We start from the raw sequence: 20137 nt of genomic DNA, 5'->3' as shown, positions 1-20137 counted from the left end.
AATATAAACAACGAAAGATGTTCAGAGTGTAGTTAATGTGACTACTTTGGTATATTCGTAGTCGCGTGGAATTTGGCACTAACTTATCATAAGAATTAGTAAAGATATTACCATGGCGTCATCAGAAATGCTATTATGGATACATCCTAGACATCACTGTATTGGTTTTACGCTGTAAATGATAAGAAAAATAGCATTCTTATTCTTCAGTTGGAGGCAGATCATCCGCTCCAGATGCAACCCTGATGCTGACCACGATCCTCAGATTTGAAGGATCGGCTAGAGAGAGAGAGATTCTTCAGTTGGATTTCATGTTTATACTTCTTAACAAAACCAATTTATGAGGTTTAGGCAACCGTACTAAACACTCCATATATTATAAAGCATAGACGAAATCCGAACATAAATTCATAAAAACCAGTTTATGTTTTACAATATTCGTTTTGTAACTGAGTATGTTTAATGGTCTGTGTTTTTGTCGAAATTTCGTTTTACGACTATTTGTAATTGTTCACAGTTCGATGTTGCAAAATTTGTAATGAGTCGACGGAGAATGAACGTTTGTCTAATAAAAATGTTTAAGAATCATTTTATGTTTGATGGTGTAACTTTTTTATTGCTTTAAATGGCGGGGACGAGTTTGTCGTTCGCCTGATGGTAAGCGATACGACCGTCCATAAACAGTAGAAACCATTCAACAACTTGAATTATAACGTATTGTTTGGTATTCCACTGCGCTCGCACATCCTGAGACATGAAATGTTAAGTCTTATGCTGTCCAGTAGTTAAACTGGCTACATTGTTCTTCAAACCGGAACACAACTGTAACTACGCACTGCTGCTTGGCGGCAGAAATTGACATTGCGGTGGTTCCTACTCAGGCGGACTCTCACATACTGGAGACCAGTAAACGGCGTAGAAGCTTCATGTTAATTTTGTTTTTAAATATTTTTTGTTATATTAATAAGTCTATACATAGCTCGTGATGGTCATTTTTCTCTGTAGGTCTGTTCTATCCGAACCAATCAAAACCACTCTGACAAACAACTTAATTCCGATCAATCCGAAGATAGCTGTTAGAATCATTTATTTAATTCGTCTAGTAGGTACTTACTTGTACGCTATTTTAACCGTCGTCAAAAAGGTGGGGGAAATGAAACCCTATTTCCCTTGGTCACGCCATCACGCGTGAACGGCTGAACCGATTTCACTATTTTTTTTTTGTTGTGTTTTTTGTTGTCAGGAGAAGGTTTCTTATGAAAGAAAAAATTGCGCGGAAACTTAGAATATTTAAGAAAACTTAACGACAATATTAATTTTACATAACTGTCAGTGGTTTGAAATAACTGTCAGCGATCGACAGAATGCGCGCATGCATAGGTAAATAGTTAAGACAGGACAACATCTGTTGGGTCAGCTAGTTTTTTTATAAAAGAATACCAACCGCTTTTTACGATCTTTCGCAGAAATGGACCAAACAGAACAAAGTATTTGACATAATTACTTGACTTATGTTGATCGGTTAATTCCGGGATCAAATTGAAGATTAACATTGAGATTGTTTATTCAAATCGATCTATACACAATCAATCACTGACATCGAATCCAGCGCCGGTGCAGACCGATCAACATTCCATCGCAACCGGAAGCACGCGTGAGACGATAATGTCTACGAGACATTGTTTTTGTCACCGGCCGGCCTCGGTACACTAATCTACTTCTTATGTAATCTTGACCGGTTGTCGGATTCTAGACGCCATATATTCACTTTATGTTACCTGACTCTAAAAAAGTGCCTAGAACATTACTCTTAGTTGTAGTAAACTTATAGAGATTAGACTGCCTCGGTGGCGTAGTTGTATTGCATGCCCGGTACAATAGCGCTCTGAGGTCCTGGGTTCAAATCCCGCGTCGGGCAAAGTGATATTTGGGTTTTTCTGCTCAGTATCGGCCCGGAGTCTGGAATTTAGGCCCGATATGGCGATAGGCTCGCCCCCTATCACATCATGGGACGGCACACACTTGGCGAAAAGTGGGTGCCCTGGTTGCGCCTCTGCATACCCCTTCGGGGATAAATGCGTGATGTTATGTATGTATGTATGTAGTAAACTTATATCTAGAAAATTAAGTTAGAATTGTATTGCTTATTAGTCTTATAGGCTAGATTGTAATTTAATGCTAAGAACCTGGTTCTAACATTAAGGGAAAAATATATATCCACTTGATAAAGATAAATGCACATCACATATTTATCCGCGAAGTGCTGGCGTTAGAATATATTTTATATCCGCCCGGAGAGCGACCACCGTACGCAAGGTTAACACCCGCCATAGTGGCGTAAATGTGTCGCGTTCCGGGATCAGCCTGTGTATATCTGGTTCCAACAGGCCGGCATAATTATATCGACTGTCGAGGGGTAATCATCTCTCGTCAATCGACATTCTATTGGACCCCAATCCACTTACCATCAGGTGCAGTGTGGTGACTCTACTGTGCCGGTATAAGACAGAGAGATGCAACCAGAGCACCCACTTTTCGGATTTCGCTAAGCATTTTTCGTTCTGTGTTGGGTTAGAGAGCGAACTTATGCTATATCGGGCACAAATTTCAGATTCTGAGCTGACTTTGAGCAGAATACTATGTACAGACCATGTATTTACATGATCATAAATTGTTTTTAAAGCATGTATATTTGCCAGTGGCGAAAGGTGAAATTTTCCGAAAAGGAACGTGACACAACATATAAATAATAGTATTCATGAATGCGATCTGCAAATCGTTCTAATGATAATTAATTTTTACATAAATTATTTCAATGGACCTTATTTACAAACAGCAAATATGACGAAATGTAAATATTGCGAGATATCATTTAAGATTTGATATGCAAAAGATTAAATCCGTTGCCGAAAACGCACGTGCAGGTTTTATTTAAAAATAGATTTGATAGTACATCTCACACTACAGTAGCGATCGCTCGCGGCTCCGTCTACAGAAAAAAAACTACATAAAATTCCCTCCATATCACCTTGTAATAATATTGTGTTTTGCGAACATCACAAATTTTCGCAGTTCTAATATTAATAAGAAAAATTATTTAATATTACAATATTAATTTTTCATATAATACCAAAAAAGCGATTAAGCAGTAACATAACAAAAAAATATGTATTTTGAACTTTATTTAAACCAAAATATGTGCCAGTACAATATATATAAAGACGATTACCGTCAGGTATATTGCGAACAGTGACAACAGCGAATTATGTTCTTATGCACTAGTTAGAGATGCCCGGCTTTCACTGCCATTATTTCGAAACATATATCTACATCAGACCGCTACAATCCGGTTCTAGGCCTCACACGATTACCCAACGCACAAACAAACCACAGACTATCTTAATCCTATATATGATTACAAACGCATTGCATACGAAAACGTAAACCATTTTTCCTTATTGTTCTATGAACGTTCACTTCTATAAACAACAAACAAATGCCACTCCAATTTCAAACATATTAAGTTCAAAATTGTTTATACTTGAATGTTCGAGTACAATGACGCGCAATATTAAGCCTATTGATGTGGGGCGCAAGGTCGGAATTCTTTTGTTTCGCTAATGTAAGGGCACAGATACACTTGATTGCGAAACGATCGTGTGGCAGATAGTGAGTCACGAACGTGTGATAGTGGTCGGAAACAGCTCGGGGCAAGGTCGCGCGTAGAAAGCTAGCTGTTCGGATAGCCTTCTTGAAATCTGTAGTAACTGAGTGTTTAAAAAAAATTAAAGACTTAAAGGTTGTAAAAATCTTCACTTAATCGCCGGGTCCTACGTATACTAGCACATGTGAAAAAACACAACTTTACAGGAGAGCACTGCTAAATAATTTGTTTCTGAATATTCAACTACCGTTATCACTGCGCTTACGCATAACAAAATGCGACCGTGATTGGTTAATGGGATGCGACTTCAGCTGGCTATCAAATCAAGTTAAATGAAAGTACAAAATTATCGACCATTAAATGAAACCTAAAAAAAAATCTGTTATAAAGTTTAAGATATGATTGTCGATTGGTATTAAAAGGAACGATAATAAAAAGGCGATATGATAAATTCTTTGACGAAGGACAATTTTTTACAAATAAATCAATAGTTAACTAAGAACTCTAAACAATATTCATTCATATTCAATCAAAACATTGCGAAGTCACTCCCAGAAGCGATACTTAAAAGCTTACTTACAACAAAAGACAATTGAGACATAAAATTGAAGTGCTATTATATAATAAAGTATTCCTACGTGATGACAGTTTGTTCCGATTTCATATTAAACATCGAGTAACTATTTGTCAGCGTTAATCAAAGTATCAAATTAACTACAAAGCTTTGTCCTATTCATCTGTCAGTTCATATAGAAAATATTTTAGAAACAATGCATGCAATTATTAATACAATACAAGTGGATACAATGAAATTGTACATCACTGCCGTTCCCATGTTATATAAGATATTAAATAATCTTTGCTTTCATAAATTCAAATAGGTTTTGTTATGTCATATTTTTGCAGTTTAAGTTGAAGTTGCAGGGTTAAAATCCTAATAATACTAATATAACTCTTTATAAGTTAAATATCATAATTGTAATAATAATTAAAAGTAAACATGTACGAATAACTAAAAACACTTCGAGGTTATAACCTAACCTAACATTAAAGTGTATGTCATTTTTTGTTTTCGCGGAGAACGTGGATTACAACTACCACCAATTCTTTCTGGAGGGGGGGGGGGGGGGTGAGGGGGTGTACCGGTTGTGTTGGATTCACTGTGCCTTAAGATCCGGCGTTGAGTCGCACGTACTGATTGAAAAAATCGGGCGATCCCGGGGTCGAGCCGCTCATGCTATGTGCACCCTACGCATGACAAATCAATTGAAACTCCGCGATGGCCATCGGAGGCGCATTAGGGACGACTGCGGGCTTCCTCTGGTATTTAAGTATACTTGCTACACCTCTCGTATATTATTTTAAAAATATCATGAAGAACATCGAAATTAAAATAGTTTGCGGATTTTATCGCGGTTTTATAAAATTAAAATCTTTGAAGACTGCAATGTCTTCGAAACGTCGGGAGAAAATTTTAATATAAAAAGCCGCGATAATATCCGAAAAATAGTGGTTTTTATGTCTAACATTCGCGTAAACAAAACATCATTATAAAGAATTTACAAACTTAGTGAGAACATGAACTTATCAGATTCAAATTGCGTATAAAATTTATAACTAATCTCAAGTCTAGACATTTTGATAAAATTATCATAACACACCTAAAATCTGAAATGTTAGTTCTTGCGCAATTTTTTGAAGATAAAATAATTATGTTATACCCACACCTCAAAATAACTGCTAGTTTCACACAAAAATTGGCTGTAAAGGTTTGTTCACACAGGACGAACTGCTGAAGTGTTAGGATAGCTACTGTCATAGTTAACTTGATTCAAACATCTAAGAGCTGTGTTAATAGATGTATCAGTCTCGCGCTCAAGTGCGATATAGCATGTGAATTGGCAAAGAGGTTATTGAAAAAAATAAGGGGGTTACTGGGTAAGTACACATACATATGACAGTAACTTGTAATAATATAACAGTTTCACAGTATCATCTCCACTGGAAAACTAAAGTCACAAAGCACAAAAATCCTTACATTAATATACTGTTTGTGGAATGAAGATTTCGAAATAACAGAATAACGTTTCTGATGCTAACGCTATGTAAAGCATTTGGTAAAACCAAAAAAAAACACTTCAAAATTTTGATTCGATTGTAAATTTTGATGGGTAATCCCGACTTATCCGCTAGAGTCTCCTGGTATTGGATTAAAGCAATTTTCCCGCAATAAAATAACATACTATCGTCTATCCTTCATGATTGAAATGATACTTCGTCGCAAAAAAACTCAAAATCCAACTACCGTCGTGTAACCCAGCCTTCTGCGATTTGCAAATCACAACCACACCTCCGTCGCGGTCAGCGAAGCTGTACTAAATATTTTTTCCATCTGATTAACCAAGTCGGCGTGTCAAGGACCCAGCCTTTGACTTTTTAGGCATCGTTAGATTGCACCGGACCTTTCAAAATGTGCATTCGATTTTGCCTTAATTGCCCAATCTTAATATGTGCTAGGAATACGCGGTTCTGTTTTTTTGGGTTTGAATAATGGTTTAGATCGGCGTATAGATTTTAATGATCAGGAGTAGTCAATAGTCTTTCGTGTTCTTTGATCTTTTATGTTCATGCTGCCCTAGTACTAAAAGGTAGTCTATAATGATTCAGATCGAGTTAGAGATCTATTTATTTTTTAATTGCACGTCGTAGTCTATACTGTTATACTCCTAGACGGCCAGATTATGGTTCTAATGTCCAATGAACGACGCATTTCACATCATTGTGATTGTATATATACAGTAATAATATGTCATTGCACATTTCGAAAGAACGGCATCTTAAGTCCCAAAAATCTCTTAATTTATAATTTTACAACATATTTATCGTAATCGATTGTTCATTGTGTAACGTATTAAAAATCACTTGCAATAAAAAAAGTTATTACTTCGATCAAATTGTTTAAAGTAAAATATATCATAGTTCGTGAATGCCAGGAAACAATGGGCAATTCGTGATATGGCTCCGAAGTGAGCGAGTTAATCGACCAACGAAAGTATGAGGGTGTGGACTCGTCTTGTGGGCGTGGGATAGTCGCTTAATGGCAGAACATTGATGAGTTACTGGCTCGGGAAAGTAACCCCACTACACTCGGTGACGTTGGGCCTGAATAGAGTGTAGACTGACGCAAGCCACAAAATGATGACCTGTATTTTTTTTCGCGGGAAAAAATGCATTATCGCTGCAACCACGGGGAACTCTGATTTTTTAGTCTCTTTTTGTTTTATATTTGCTATTATTACGCGACATTGGCAAAATCATTGAGGAATAAACAGTGCCAGCTGTAATATAAAAGATGAAGAACGCTATTTTTATTTTTGTTAAAAAAAACTAGTGGTGTATTTAGATGAAATAGTAAGTAGTATTTTTTTATCAAGTTACCCAACTGGCATTAAAGCCAATGGTTCCTTGTAAGGCTGATAAAAAAAAATAGGCCTTGCTAGGATACAAGGTTCTTACTAGAAACATCCAGGAATTACAAAAATATTAATACTTAATTTTTAGTTGAAGGTTACGGGAAAGGTAAAACTATATAAATATAACTTCCTAGTATAATAACTTAAATTAACGCTTTAAATCATTTAATTTAAAACTTCAGCCTTGTAATGAACAGGCCCGTAGACCATTTTGATCGGTTTAATATTTTATTCTTTCATTATTATAATATTATAAAACGAAGTCCCCAAAAGCTGTCTGTCTGTATGTGATCGATTTTCTCAAAATCTACTGAACGGATTTTTATACGGGTTTTACTAAAAGATACTGCAATTCTTGAGGAAGGCTTATCTTAATAGTAAATTGTGGGTTTATGTAAATTGTCTGAAATATAACGATTACTGTTGGCCCCCGTCAGCATCTGTCTACCAGTCTGAACAGGATAAACTCAAAATCTAATTAACGAAGTTCGAGGAAATTTGGTGTGGAGATTGAGACCATGGTAAAGATATACGATTTTTATCCCTGGACAATATATATCGGGACTTTTATCACGGAAAACACTTGCACGCGGGCGAAGCCGCGAGCAAAAGCTAGCTTCATTATAAAATTTGACCGATAAAGCCTGACAACCAACACCGAAAGATCGAATCTTTAAATCGAACGAAATCTAACAACCGCCTGCCTAAGTGCATATGATAAACAAAAAACACACAACCAGTTCACAGATTTCATAACTTGCAACTAAACGACGGCCGCCAATTGCACACAACGCACGCGGTTTTTTCACACGAACATTGTAACGTGCGTCCGTTGGTACGATCGACCTTCGGAGTTACAAAATCTATGAGAAATATCGTTTGAACTAATGTAAATTGATATATTTTAGATATTTTAAATTATATATTTTATTGTTATTTTGGTTATGAAAACTACATTTTGATCTGTGGTCATGGGCGCCGCCAATATTACTTTTAGGGAGGTACATCATAACTAGGTACAATAGCATAATGTCATAAAATTTATATATTTTTTTCAGATAAAACTCGCGCGGGTATTTGCATATTGTAAACCATAATAAAATCTCTGTGGTCCATAATTCCCATTGTCATTCCATTATTTTTACTGTGATTTGTTATGGACAGGGGGTTGCACGTCCACCCCCTTGCACCCCCTACCGACGCCCATATCTGGTCTACCTTTTTATTTCCAAGAGAAGCTATCAAAGTTTGTATTGTAGAATCGAGTTTCTTTAGACTGCATAATCGTTGAAGTCTTATACTTTCCCAGTTGCCGTCCTAAGCCGATGTTCGTAAGCCGCCAGTAGGCCGCCCTCAGCATGGACACTTAATTTATCAAGGGTTGCGAGCGTCTAAAAGGCTTACCCAAAAGTCTGATGAAAGCAGAAGCGCAACTTGTGCTCCTAGTTTTCCGTACGTATTGCGTCCTATGATGTCTAGCGAGCCTATATCGGGCACAAGTACCAGAATCCAGGCTCATACTGAGTAAAAAAACCCAATATGACTATACATGGCAGTGGCCAAAGGTAACATTTTACAAAAAGGAATCCGACACAATATAGGTACCAATATGCATAAGTGTTAAGCGGCGATAGGCTAGTTGGGTGTGGAACGGACTGCCGAGACGAATGTCCGCAGGTTCAAATCCCAAGGGCACACACCTCTGACTTTTCTAAAAAATCATGTGTGTTATCTTTGTGAATTTATCGTTCGCTTTAACGGTGAAGGAAAACATCGTGAGGAAACCTGCACATCTGAGAAGTTCTCTATAGGAATTTCGAAGGTGTGTGAAGTCTACCAATCCGCACTAGGCCAGCGTGATGGACTAAGGCCTAATCCCTCTCAGTAGTAGAGGAGGCCCGTGCTCAGCAGTGGGCAAGTATATAATACAGGGCTGATATTATTATTATTATGCATAAGTGCGGTCGGCAAATCGTTCTAATGATAATTCGATTAGAACGATTTGCAGACCGATTTCCCTGCGTCGGGCAAAGTGATATTTGGGTTTTTCTGCTCAGTCAGCCCGGAGTCTGGAATTTGTGCCCGATATGGCGATAGGCTCGCCCCCATCACATCATGGGACGGAACACGCTTAGCGAAAAGTGGGTGCCTTGGTTGCGCCTCTGCATACCCCCCTTCGGGGATAAATGCGTGATGTTGTGTGTGTGTGGTAATTCGATTCTACATAAATTCTAAATAAAGGCAAGCCATTATTCGGGTTGTATGTACTCTTCGCTACTGATGCCTGGCCTGAGAATCGAACCCAAGACATCACAGTCGTATCGTAATACAACTACGCCACGCTAGGGTTTTATGCTTATTTATATTGCAATAAATCGTATTTACACAGTACAAAGTATCATTTTATAATTGACTAGCGACCCGCCCCAGCTTCGCACGGGTGCAATGTTGACTATTTAATGGATGTTATTATTATACATATAAACCTTCCTCTTGAATCACTCTACCTATTAAAAAACCGCATCAAAATCCGTTGCGTAGTTTTAAAGATTTAAACACACATAGGGACAGAGAAAGCGACTTTGTTTTATACTATGTAGTGATGTATAATATTTCTTAGGATATTGGCGTAAAGATTTCGAGTGCATTTGCATTCGGACATTAAACTATAGTTTATCGTGTTCGAAACATCATTTTATTTCCTTATGACGTGCGTGACAAGTGTAAATATAGCTTTTTGACCCTAAATACCTTTTGTCATTGGTTTCAGAAAACACTATAAAATAATTTAATTTATGGTGTCATTAACCTTGCTGACAATTAAACCTTAATCAAATTATACGTCAATTAAAAATATTTTGATGGATTTGCTTCGACCTTTTTAAAGAAAATTTTCTTGGATATTTTGTCAATACTAATTATCGTCTGTATATAATAATTTGATTTTGGCAGGTTTCATTTTATGCAAATAAAGATTTATGATCTTACCTACCAGTATAATAAAATTTTTATTTATATAAATACTTCCCTTGGATCATAAAACATTGTGATGAAACAAAGAAATCCACGTAGACTTTATGAAGCAGTTTACAATAAAACCTTCTTTGTGTCATAAATTTAAAAATATACAAACTAATTCTTTGGCACCTCATTTCCCGCCATTACAATACATAACCTCAATCAAAGTCCAACACAATCCGCTTCCTAACCTAAATAAACAAAATGTCATGAACCCAAATACATTAAACTTATTTATATTTATTTATACCACGTCCAGTACATTAAAATGTCATAAAATTGTTCGATAATGACAGAATGTCTAGAGTGCACGAGAATTAGGCGCCATCTTGCGCGGCAGCCATCTTGGTTCGACCTTGCTCCACATACGCACCGGTTCATTTCGCAATGCCGGTGGGAAAATTGTTCCTCAACGTATTTGTTCTAATTCGTCAATTTAATTTGACATTTTCAAGTCCAAGGAATTGATTTACATGTTAGAATAGACAACAATCGATTTAAGTAGTCAGTGCATATGATTAGTAATGTTTGAATCATGCATCGATTATGAATTAGAAAATAAATATATTTAGTTAGTGTTTTAACAAAAGAAATTGTAGTCTGATTGCTAGAGTAATTTGTAGACGTTAATTATACTTAGAGGAAGCTAAACTAATGATTAAGGTGTACACCAAAACCTCTAGGTAAGTAAACCCGCAACTCATGAAGAATTCTGGGAACGCGAACACTTTTAAAAATATCTAAACCAAGAACAATCAATTTTGAGCAAAATTCAAAAGTAATGTTGTTCTTTTATCGATGTGTGACAGAATAACACTTACTCGATCGAATCGATCAATTACTCCAAACATAATCAAATACGACTGGTTCTACCTTACCAAATGAGAACGTTGATATTCTGTTAGGATGGTTTCATCGCAATTAATTAACATCTAGAATGTATATTGCGAAAGAGATTGCCAATTTGCTATGCATCCTATTAGATCTGTGAAGCCCTCATGCATAATATTCTCACGATGTTTTTCTTTAATCATTAATTCCTTTATCCTCAATAACAACGTGCTAATCTGGTTTGCACTCTGTTTTGTGAATTGTTATAGCCAGATAAATTTGTCTATTGATTCATTCTTGAAATTATATTAAAATAAATATTAGCCTCGTATTATATACTGTGGGCACGGGCCTCCTCTACTACGCTGGCCTAGTGCAGATTGGTGACACACATCTTCAAAATTCCTATAGAAAATTTCTCAGATATGCTAATTCCCTCATGATGTTTTCCTTCACCGTTAAATAGTTGATAAATTATACATACATAACTTAAAAAAGTCAGATGTGTCCTTGGGTTTTAAACATGCGGAAATTCCTCGGTAGTCCGATCCACACCCACCTAGGCTATCGCCGCTTCTCTTGAAGTGAATTGAATGATAATTTACCCAGAATAAAGTTTGTTTGTCATTCTTATTAATTAAAAATTACTTATTTTGATTGGTTCATTTTTACCATTAACACACAGTAAGTAGTTCAAATATTTTATTAGAATCGACCTCTAACCAAACATGCCTATAAGGGCGAAATATGCTCACCAAATTAAGAGCCTTGGTAACCATTTCCTTTCATTATACTCGTGTATTGTTGGTCATTGTCTTGAAGCACGCAAACCCGTTTCTGCATCCGATCCACGAATTAACATACAAAAGTATTAATTCACAGATGGTACGTAATAAATATTGTTACATTGCAAAGGTGTATAGGGCTGGCATAATTGCTATTTCTTTACGAGATTTATATATTTTTTTTTTATTTTTGAATACTTTTTTGAGATAGTGTAAAATTACATAATAAATAAATGTTTCCGACGGTCGTCTGTGTATTGTAAATCTAACTAGTCTATTATTATTAATGCAAAAGTTTGTAAGAATGTTTGCATGTTTTCTTTTTTAATAAAAATACGGTTAAAGCTAAACGGATTTGGATGAAATTTGCCATACCGATAGACCATGTCCTAATAAATAAGCTCATTTTTATTTCAGTGATTTCCTTATAATGGAAAAAAGGGAATTATATCATTTGATTCCTTAAATAGATGGCACTGGCTTCGTATATGTAGCACTATAGGTAACTACGATGATTTACGGACTTTTGTGTCGGGAAAGACTTTTCACGCGGGCAAAGCTACGTGTAACACCTAGTATTTAATAGTATGTTAACATCCGTAGCCACTGAGATATGGACAGACATCTGATTTTTGTTTTTTACCTTTATAAAATCTTCTGATGCTCATATCTAAGTTTTTATACTTTTATGACATACATAAAATTCAGCGTCCCAATTTTTTTCACACACATCGTATTTTTAACCTTTCACTACAATATCGTATCTGTGGTTACAGAAAATATGAATTAAATAATTTTAATTAATAATATTTATTTTCACCTGACAACCCTACCAATATTGAACAATGTTGATACGTTATCTAATATGGTGCATTGGGCCGGCGTACAAAGGCTTACCATATGTATTGCTATGGTAAACTCGTCCGGTCGTTCACTTTACATTCAGAGAAAGATGTATATTAATATTTTTATTTCATATATTAGTCATCACTTTCTTTTGTATTAGTCTGGAGTCTAAAATTTGTGATAGTCTTGGCGCCGATCATATCATGGGACTGAATACACACGGCAGAAAATGGGCGCAACAGTTCGGCCTCTGCCTACCATTTCGGCGATTAAAGGCGCCAGTTTGTGTGTGTCTGTATATCTCCTTCTCTCTCTCTATCTCCCTTTCTCTGTGTGTGTTGTATAAGTAATCCTTAAATATTATTATGTATGACACACAAAAATGACTATATTTCTAAACTTTTTAAAGTTATTTTTTAATAGAATCTAATAATTTTTAGCATTTTATGGTTTAAAATAAATTACAAAGGGACTACTTACTACATATTTCAAGTATTAACTTGAAATAGTATTAAGTTCAAGTATTAAGTTTGATTCAAGTATTATATTCATTAGAATATAATACTTGAGTCAAACTTGCGAACTCAAAGGTGTCAACCCAGTACGCTACCCTGCATACCTCGACATTCGTAATCTGATCAACTTATGGTGCAGTATAAACTTGGATACATGACGTTAATACCATTGTTTTTAAAGTACGGTGGTGACTACTAAGTAGTGTTGAGTCTTATTAGAAATTCTAAGACTTCGCTCTTTGATAGTGATCTTTTTATAGATTAGAAAGGAACGCATCGATACAAAGATAAGAATTTCTAACTGTACTTAAGATGTATACCGAAACGAATTACAATAGAAAACAAGCAAACAAACACACATCACGCATTTATCGCCAAAGGGGTATGCAGAGGCGCAACCAGGGCGCCCACTTTTCACCAAGTGCATACTATCCCATGATGTGATGGGGGTAAGCCTATCGCCATATCGGGCACAAATTCCAGATTCCGAGCTGATACTAAGCGGAAAAACCCAAACCCGCGGTACGGCAGCGCTGTGAGGTCCTTAGTTCGAATCCCGAGTCGGGAAAAATGATATTGGATTTTTCTGCATAATGTCAGTTCGGAGTCTGGAATTTGTATTCTATATGGAAATAGGCTTGCCATCTATCACATCATGGGACTGAACACCACTTACCTCTTCAGGAATAAAAACGTGATATGTTTGTAAAGAATTTAAACTTAAAGTGTTGGGCATTAAAGACAATCTCCTCACCTAGCTTGAAACAAAGAATAAAAGCAACTACGGGTAATATCAATAAACAATTCTATGTTTAATATAACTGTCAAAATGAATTTATAATTGATGATATTTATAATGAAATCATATTCAAGACAAAACCATCCCAACATAACGCATTGTATTACATATTTAATAACTTTAAACAATAGAAAGCTCTTATGTAAATGAGGTTTCGACGGCGCTCTTTTTTCGTCATTAAAATGTCACTTGTCAAATTACATTCCCATGTTAGAACAAACAGTTATTATAGAAACAGAGTTGGGTTATTACATAACTCAATAGTCATAGAAACATCGAATAATAATTATATGTGTAGATTTAATAAATATTATTATGAATCATTTCGATCGCAATTCACTGGCTTTGATTCCTAGTATGAGCAATAAAAACTATACTTTTGATTTTTTTTTTGTTCAACAACATTTCCTTATATCATTCAATTTTCTAAATCTCAGGTAATTTGACTTTCTCCCTCTAATATAGTAGTAACTACACTAGCAGTTTTCCTTAATATAAGCAATGTAGAGATAAGCGACATCAGATGGCGTTTAAGTCTTTTGTTCGCAAAACTTCAACAGTAGACTCTCCTTTTCGTCAATCTCTATATTATGAGATTAACTTCAAGCATCCTGACAGCAGTAATACGCGTTCTAATTACGTTTAAGAAAGCAATGTTTGTTATATAATAATAATTATATCAACCCTGTAATATATACTGTACTTTACTGGACACGGGCTTCCTTTACTACTGAGAGGGATTAGGCCTTAGTCTATGCTGCCCTAGTGCGGATTAGTAAACTTCACACACCCTCAAAATACCTATAGAGGACTTTCAGATATGCAAGTTTCCTCACTATGTTTTCCTTCACCGTTAAAGCAAGCGATAATTCACAAAGAATACACAAATAATTTTAAAAAAAGTTACGGGTGCGTGCCCTTGGGTTTCTAACCAGCGGACATTTGATCCTGCAGTCCGTTCCACATCCAACTAATCTATCGCTATATTTATCATAATAGTTGTTTAATTCTAAAAATTGTTTACATGAGCAGTGGACCTAGATAATATCTGTAGTGGGTGACAAAAATACCAACTTTTTATTACCAATGCGAGATACAATCTTAATACGGAACTTTAGCACTAGGAGCTCCGTTTCTTATCAATGTATTAGGTTAAAAACAATGAGTAACCAAGGCAAACTTGCATAGAAGGTCATTGTTGATATTATAGCAGCTAGAAATTCTTACTTATAATATTTTTTTAAGTTTACATGAATATTAGATATCGAAATGAAACTACGTTTTGGATTCTTTGGTTTCGAAGGCTTAAGGGACCGCTAACAGCTAATTTTATTAAAGATATTTCATCTCTACATCACCCAAAAGATTGACTGGTAGAACATACTTACTTACATACTACAGTAAGTCCGCATTTGTACATGGTTGTATAATAAGTATAAATAAAAATAAATAAATTCACCGATCAAAATCCGTCTACAAAAGACGTTAATTAAAAGTACATTAAACGATCTTAAATACAAATAAAACGAGAATTCAGGAAACCAGTTGCATTAATATACAAGAGTTATGTAACTGAAAGGAGATTACTTTTTATTCGACAGCAAAAAAATTAAGTTATGCTCCATTTATGCAAGACTGATATTTATTACTGAGACAGACGGTGTAGTTGTACTACATGCGCGATACGGCACTCTCTGTGGTCCTAGGTTTGAATCCCGGGTCTAGTAAAGTGATATTTGGGTTTTTCTGCTCAGTCAGCCCGGAGTCTGGAATTTGTACCCGATATGGCGATAGGCTCGCCCCCTGTCATGGGACGAAACACATTTGGCGAAATGGTGGTTGCACCTTTGCATACTTCGGGGATAAATGCGTGATGTGTGTGTGAGTGGTATATTTGTGTGTGTGACATTTATTACTGAGACGGGTGACAAAAATACCAACTTTTTATAACCAATAAGTAGATAATATCAATCCGGAACTGATTCTAGGACCTCCGTTTCTTATCACTAAAGACATATAACCACAGATAATCATTCGTACAATTGATTTGCGTTCGGTCCTGGACTTCCTGTTGCATGTTTTTTAAACGACCGACCAAGGTTGCCAAGGTAAGAATTTAATTAAACCACTGATTGTTTTTAATCTATACCGGAAATTAATATTGGATAGCTTTTATGTCTGTGTGCTGATCACTTTAATGCTCTCATTTATGGAAATTTTGAACCAAACATACGCCACGATTATACTTCAAAATTTTATATTTATAACTGTAATAAATAACATTATAATAACAAAACAATAAACAAAAGAAAACACAACTTATCCAACACTGTTTTATTAAAATTATTCAACCGTAAACAATTATGAAATCGCGATATTATTAAATTAAATTTTCGCCGACACATCTGGGTCAACGCGATGTAACTTTAAAGTAAAAAGTTGAATAAAAACTATCAATCGTTGTGTAACAGTGACCCGTTGTAAAGAAATCTAGAACATTAGTACAATACATTGAGTGTTATGTTGGTGATTGTTGCTTGGGCGTGCGCGCGCGCAGCCACTTTCCTTTTCTATGGAAGCCGCTTTCATTTATTATATATAAACATTACGCATTATTACGTAAATGGTGTGTATTATACGAATGTGTGTCGCGCGACTAGTTATTCGTTCGACACTGATTTATATTTCGTTATTGGTGACCTAAAATTTTTTGGGATGATAAATTTTATAAGTAATCAATTTCGGACCTAAAACTCTTTAGGAATAGGCAGAAATTCGTCTGGTACATGCGGTCACAGTTCTTACCCATCGATGTGATTGGTGAACCAAACACCACATCAAACATTATCGTGGCCGATGTTCATGTATAATTTTTTTAACCAAAAACGCTCACTAATTGAGCTTGACTAGGTGAAAATGCATATTTTTAAATGATTTAACAATACTCCATTAACACAGTTATTTAAATAAATTTTGTTCCTGAAGTTTTGTACTTGTAGCCGCATTGAATTGTTAAGCCTTTTTCATCATCATCATCAGCCTATATCTTTGTCCACTGCTGGACATAGGCCTCCAATATGCGACATTTGACCCTGTCTTCGGCCTGTCGCGTCCAGTTCTTACCAGCGACCTTTCGCAGATCGTCACTCTACCTATCTGGAGGATGTCTTAAGTCCTTAAGCCTTTTTAGGGCTGCGTAATGTATCACGCCCACATTTTACCAGCTATGTTTTGAATAACAAATCAGATGTATATTAGTAAAACTTTTTACGCACAACGTCGGCTGTCATTTCGCTAGCCTTGGATTGTAGAGGTGACATTCGCAATTACCCACTATGGGAGGTCACAGGCAATTCGACTTTTGTAATGTTTGCGAATTGTTTCAATTACATTGAGCTTATTGTGTTGGAATTTGTTCAATTTTTGAATATAAAGTGTTTATTGTATTGGCTCAAGGTTGCCTTTTACCAATGATTATCCCAAATATTTTTCAATATATATAAAATTGTACGTTGTAGTGGCGATGGGTCTACATAACCCGATTCTTGCTGGCATCCCTTCCGTAATTTATTTAAAATATAATTATCATAGATCGATCTGCAGACCGCAATTATGCGTATAATTAGTACTTGTATGTTGTGTCGGGTTGCCTTTCGGAAAATTTTAGCCTACGTCACTAGACTACATTGCATGTGTTTTGGTATTAAGTTATAACTTATAATGTGATCTATATTTAATATTAAATTATTTTTTATGCAACCAAGTGACGCTTGTAAAGAAATGTGAATATTTTTTTTATTACATTTTATAACCAAAAGTACAATAATAAAATAAATAATTGGGTGTCTGATTATTATCATAGGTTACGAGAAAGGAAATTCCACCAAATATTTCCCTCTCATCTGAATCAAAAACAATCCTTCCTGGCATCCAAGAGTCTACAATACTAAAATAAATAAGTGCGTGATGGACTTTATCAAATATTTCGAGGAAGGAAATTCAAACAAATATTTCACTCTCATTTGAATTAAGAACAATCCTTCCTTACATCCTAGAGCAGTAATCACAATAATAGAAGCATATTTAGCACACGTCATGACGACATATATAGCGCGAAATTACTATGTTCGCGTGCAGCCACTTCCCTGATGCTTTCATTCACACACTTTCGTTTTCACTGGCGCTCGCTTAAATAACTGTGATGTCATTGTTGTAATTTGTTCTAATTGTCTGATGTTTCGTTGTCTTATTTATGACGAGTTTTTAAAGTTATTTATAAACTGACTGAATATAAAAGTGATGAATGAATAATTGAACTATCTTGTTCATATTTATGTGTCAATATTTTTTCGTTTTATGACGGGGTCTGACATCGTTAGGTCAGGCTTATGTTCAGGAGTGGACTTTGATTGTTTTGTTATTTTATAAATAAATAACTGATTGAATAATGTGCCTTTGGAATTAAAGTTTTTGTCGTGTTACTTTTGAATTCTTTCTATTCGATAATGATTCAGAGAAAGGAATTTCGCGCAAGCAGACTCACGATGAAATAAGAAATATTTATTCCTATAAATTGTTTCTCTTTTATGATACTCAAAGTATTCCAAACAACATTGCCGGCAAATAAATACAAAATTAACAAAATGGCGGATACATAGACGGCTTAAGTCATCAAAATATGAAAATTAGTGAGTGACGATTGGCCATAAATTCGTATTTTAGGTGGTACAAGAACTTTTTGGCACTATCATAAAAACGTGTCACCTTTATTAATAAGTATTGTATTTTTTATTTACGCTGCGATCGTAAAACATACTTAATATACTAGTTTGATTGTTCAGTTTGTTTATTGAGGATGGTTTTAGCGTGTGGTGAAAAAATAACTTGTCCATAGATAGCTAGATAGATATATCAGATAAAAAATTTACTTCTCAATAAATAGAAAGAGATATCTGAAAATGAAAATATAAATTAAGGCAGAGGTCCCTATGCTAATTAAGCGGCAATAACCTAGTTGGGTGTGGAACGGACTGCCGAGACGAATGTCCGCAGCTTCAAATCCCAAGGGCACACACCTCTGACTTTTCTAAAATCATGTGTGTATTCTTTGTGAATTTATCGTTCGCTTTAACGGTGAAGGAAAACATCGTGAGGAAACCTGCACATCTGAGAAGTTCTCTATAGGAATTTCGAAGGTGTGTGAAGTCTACCAATCCGCACTAGGCCAGCGTGGTGGACTAAGGCCTAATCCCTCTCAGTAGTAGAGGAGGCCCGTGCTCAGCAGTGGGCAAGTATATAATACAGGGCTGATATTATTATTATTATTAGAGGTCCCTATGAACCTTCGTCAGTCTCACTCACTGTTGCTGTCCTCTTTATGGTATTTTTTTTAAACTGACACGTAAAGTGACCCCTCTACAGCTTATGGTAAGTAGAGTGGGGTCCAATAGAATGTTGACTGACGAGAGATGATCACCCCTCGACAGTCGATTATACCGGCCTGTTGGAATTGGATATACACAGGCTGATCTCGGAACGAGGCACACTTTTCTAAACTATTTGAATCGCTGACTACGAATCAACGCCCAGAATTAACCAATCAAAATAAGTGATCTATAGGCTTGTCAGACATACATAGGTAATGATAAGGGACATTTATTGAAATACCGTTGAATTCTTGAGTACTTCTTTGATTCGAATTTAAAAAAATATAAGCAAAACCGCGTAAAACAATTTCTACATCAAATTTTATAAATCGTCGACATATTCTCGTCGCTAATAAACGAAAATCTCCAAAGATTTACGAACGTTGTAAAACATGTAAATTAACATGTATATTTCCGATCTCCAATAAAATTATCTGTGTGTTTGTACACTCTAAAACTTCACATAAATCTGCATACATCAACTCAGCGGGGCCTAAATTAAGAGCTACATATTTTTTTGTATACGAGCAAGGTAAGGTGACCTCTACTGCACCTGATGATAAGTGGAGTGGAGTTCAATATAATGTCGACTGACGAGAGATGATTGATCCTCGACATTCGACGTACTTATGTACGGTAGTGCTAGTGTAAAATATAGTAACTCTGTGAAGTCTAACCCCCTTATTCATAAACTTTTTTTATCTAAGGATGAAGTAAAGCTGTGATAACAAGCCTGTTTCTCAGTGCCCAACGACACTGAGAAATAGACATAGGGCCGTT

At 35.6% G+C, this 20137-nt stretch overlaps 1 protein-coding gene across 3 annotated transcripts in view; it reads right to left on the bottom strand.

The window, feature by feature from the left end:
• Positions 1–20137, bottom strand: part of LOC115450848 (A disintegrin and metalloproteinase with thrombospondin motifs 16) — a 198858-nt gene that overhangs the window by 58207 nt on the left and 120514 nt on the right. The gene's annotated exons all lie outside the window — the stretch shown is intronic.

Source organism: Manduca sexta, chromosome 4, assembly GCF_014839805.1.
Source record: "Manduca sexta isolate Smith_Timp_Sample1 chromosome 4, JHU_Msex_v1.0, whole genome shotgun sequence".
Classification (NCBI taxonomy): Eukaryota; Metazoa; Arthropoda; class Insecta; order Lepidoptera; family Sphingidae; genus Manduca; species Manduca sexta.
Note: the sequence above shows the minus strand (reverse complement) of the source record. Positions and strands in the feature narration are given on the sequence as shown.